General features: G+C 38.3%; 1 long non-coding RNA gene across 1 annotated transcript; it reads right to left on the bottom strand.

Annotated features, from left to right (window-relative positions):
• Positions 1-43: 43 nt before the first annotated feature.
• On the bottom strand, positions 44-2,724 carry LOC109369220. Its single transcript, XR_002117959.2, has 2 exons — positions 2,656-2,724; positions 44-224 (listed from the first exon to the last, which is right to left on the bottom strand). It is a non-coding gene; the product is annotated as an uncharacterized LOC109369220 (long non-coding RNA).
• Between the last annotated feature and the right edge of the window lie 1,388 nt (positions 2,725-4,112).

Genomic DNA, 4,112 nt, shown 5'->3' with positions numbered 1-4,112 from the left:
TTCGCCCTGTTGTGCTCCGAGTCCCAAGGGCCGCTCCTGGCACAGCCTGAGCGAGAAGCTCCGAGGAATCCACGTAACGCTGTCTGCAGACGGTTACGTCTTCGCGTTTAAACTGGACTTCGTGTCTCGCTGCTGCGTTACGTGTGCTTCTGGCATGTACCTTGCGCGGCAGGGCCGGGGCTGGGAGGCATCCCGGTTTCGCTGACAGGAGCCGGCTGGAATTCCTGCAGTAGGAAATGGGAAGAACCCCATGTGCGGGTGTGGCACTGGAAAGTACTCCGTATTCATGAGAAGTACAGGCTTAACTTTCAACAGCTCAAGTCAAACCTGTACTTGCATGCTTTCCTCAGTTTTTTTTTTTAATATTGCCACAGAAGTTATGTGACACTTAAGAACTTGTTTATGTTGTTTTTGACATTGCTTCTAGAAAGGTAACTTAATTCTCATTGTGTAAGTAGCAACAAACACCTGGAATGCAGGAGCTTTTAAAACCCTAAATGATCAGACCCAGAAGAAAACAACATACTCCCAAATTTCAGCTCATTTGCTTCTTGCATGACTAAAGAAACACCTGGGAATCAGTATGACTTACAGGGAAACGTTGTTTGTGAAAACTTGAAGGCCATCACTTCAGTATGACGGGTACAGACCCACTTCAAGAGTTCTTAAGATCACCAGATAAACACTACAAAAAAAAAGTTTTTTTCCCCCCTCCTTTACAAAATGCTGCATAATCCCAATAAGGAGGGATAGCTATGTTTAATGGCCTTCTGGATTTGTCATTTGTTTTAATTCACTTGCACAGCACATGTACCTATACTGTATTATACACTAAGAATATAGTGACCTTTACCCCATACGAGTAAAAAGCTGTTCTTCAAAAATAATGTAGGCCCGAATCCCTCCTTCCTTCAAATTGATAAAAAATTAAAAAGTTTATCTTGTTTTAGAACAACTGAAAGCAGAGGCCATTGTGGATAGGAATATGTGGAGATTACTACCAATCTAAATCTAAGTTTGAAAGTTTCTGTGGGTGCAGTGAAACCTATTCAGATTCACAGAAGGAGTTCTAAAAATGCTGTGCCATGGTAACTGTAATATAAATGTTTTTTTTAACTTGTTCAATACTCTTAAAAGTTAACACATGAATATAAGGCATCTGAGAGTAAAAAAGAAAACATCACTAGCAGTTGCTTGTGCCAGGTCTACTTTTGCAAACGTGCCTATATGCGATGTTGCTCACTACATTGTCAGAGGTATCAGCAGTCAACATAAAAAGTGATTTAAGTTTGCTTTAATTGTCCAGAAGAGATAAACAGAGAAGAAACAGTGAGGGCTCATCTCTTTCTGCTCTGCTTATTTACCTTAAAACACTTGAGTAGCAATAAATTCTTCTGTACACTATCTTTATGTTGCAAAGTATTTCACGATTTAAAGTTTATTGCAGGTGAAAGGAAAAAGTATTAAGAACTAAAACAAGCAGTTCCCAGAGGATTTTTCTTTTTTTTTCTCCTTTTTTCTCACTCCCTGTACCCTGTATTAGAAACCCACTTGACTAGTTTCATCCTCTAGCTATGCCATAGACTTATCCTTCACTGCCATCTGCTTGGTCACTTACACAGTGGTTGTACAGAGTCTGTAGTCAGTGTGAGGCAACAATGGCACATATGACCATGAAGCTAAGAATAATGATGTGGGAGAAGGTTGTTGCCAGTAGTCATAACCTTGGGTGAGTGTTAAACAAACTTTGACCAAGAGTTTTAAACTTCTGTTTTCTAACTTGTTTCAGGATTCTTGCATCTTCCAAAAAAGCTTTGTCTGTGATAGACTCTCTTAGACTAAACTGAGACTAGCACAAGACAAGGGAGTGATTAGGCTGAAGTAGTATCTCATGCATAGTTTTTTGTTTCATAATATTGTATGATAATATTGTATGATAAGTGTTTTAAATAGGCAATACCAGCTAGTGATAGCTGTTTTAAGCTATCATGTTAGAATAAATCCACAAACATAGTAGTTAACAGGAACTACTCCAGCACATAATGCTTCAGCCCTGCTGTTGAAAAAAGTCTGGAAATAACACCATAGGGATGTTATCTTGAACTACTGCTCTGCCACCTTCTTTTCTTTTCTTTCTCTCCAGAAGTTCCAGTGACCAGGATAGAAATAGCTAAAGTAAGAGATGTGCTCTGTGTCTAACAAAGGTACTGCACACAGCTTAGCACACCACAGATTGAGGAGCACCTACATCCCACCACACTCCTTCATGACCATGCTTGCTGACTCCAGGAAACTTTAGACAGATATCAGACTGAAAATGTGTTCTACAGATGGCTCTGAAAAAGATACTATAACATAAAGATGACTTCTGAAATGAAATCCCTGTTGTACTAGCTTTTTAGTATTGCTCTATAAGCAACAGTAAAACCTCTTAAATAATGAGAGCTAGGAAAATACATTTTCTAACAGATATTAATTGACACATTTGTCTGAATTATTAAGATTATTTGACACTATTACTGATGTATTTATGTAATGCTGTAACACGATGGAAAACACAGCTACAACAGTGTAGTAGCAAAGTCCTAGGCTAAAGAAAGTGAAGATAAGCCCAAATGAAGCGGCAACAAAAACAAAGAAAAAAAAGCTGCTTACCCTCAGAAGACTTCAAGTACCAAGGACTCGCCAACAAAACACCTACATCCACTGCCAACCTTAAATGAGATCTGGGAGGGGGGTGGATTCTGGCTCCGCCCCTTCTGATCACTCAGCTGCATTGCATGCACCTGAGCTGCCCTGGTTTGGCTCTACCTTCCCACCAGGTGCTCAATCACTGCTTCAAGCTGTGATTTAGCATTTCAGCTACAGTATATATGCAGCTTCTGTAAGCTGTGGGTTTTTTTAGTGTGTGGTTTTTTTGGGGGGAGGAATGTGTTTTTCCTGTTTCAGGACGATACAAAAATATAGGTGTTGATTTTGTAACTTTTGTATTTCAAATTTTTCTGTTAATTTGGACTCCCAGTGCAAATTTTCAGTTTGGTTGGTTTGTTTCTCTTTTGTTTTCTCTCTGGTTACTTTGGTGCTTTTTCCAAGTTTTTTTCCCCCTGTTTTCTATGTCAGCAGCTTTTCAAATTCTGTCCATCTCTTGGAATTGTACATTTGCCAGGTATTTTTTAGATGGCTCTGTTTTTCTGTGTAACATTCTGTAAGTTTACTGTTTTCTTTGATATATCTTTACTCTTAAGTTTTCTATATTACTTATATTTTTTTTGTGTGTACTTTAAAGCATATGGAATAGGCATTGTCTTCTTTCAGTACAAGAGGTTTGTTTCCCTTGTGGTCATCTAGATGCATCCCAAGTTTTTTGAGGAAACTCCTAAGTGTGATTTTATGGGTGTTGTCTTAAAGCCTTGAGCAATTTACCTGCCCTGTAAAATGAGAATACGGTGGGGAATTTACTTTCAGAAATGCTTTGTATAGAAATAAAATGCAATGCTGTTGTTGTATCGATAGCAGTTAAATAATACTATATTTGTACTGCAGTTCAGAGTAAAATGGATGACTCTAGTTTTTGAATTGTGTATTCAGGTATAAGAAGTTTAAGTTGGTTATTAGGAGTTTTTTCACAGACTGAGAGCTAACTGCACAGATTTTCCTGTTGCGTTATACTACATTGAAATGGCTAGCCATTTGGTTTTCTTTTTTTTCCCTCTGCTTCTATATGTGCAGAAGTATGTGAATGCTCATAAGAGGTCATTTGTTGGAGGCATGCTCATGTTTATTGGTTGAGCGTGAATAGGCTTCAGTTTTCCATCTTTTGGCTCTGCTTTCAGTTTCCAGTGAAGCCCATGTATGTCTGAATAAGACCAGCAGTCAGTAGGAGAGAATGCTCCATTACGACAGGGAAATTCTTGTGTCCTTTAAATGCATCAGTTATTTTTTAGAAAGGATTATAGTAGAAGTGGTGCAGAAAAAAAAGTAAAGGAAATAGCACAGGAACTGCCTAACGGAGCTTTTAAATTGTCTTTATTTTCTTCAAACATTATCATCTAATTCTTTTTTTTTTTAGGTAGTTTCTCAGTTTCCCTTAACTTGTAGAGAAGTCACGTGTT

The sequence above is a fragment of the Meleagris gallopavo genome, chromosome 10, assembly GCF_000146605.3.
Source record: "Meleagris gallopavo isolate NT-WF06-2002-E0010 breed Aviagen turkey brand Nicholas breeding stock chromosome 10, Turkey_5.1, whole genome shotgun sequence".
NCBI lineage: Eukaryota > Metazoa > Chordata > Aves > Galliformes > Phasianidae > Meleagris > Meleagris gallopavo.
This window is presented reverse-complemented; position numbering and strand designations above follow the sequence as displayed.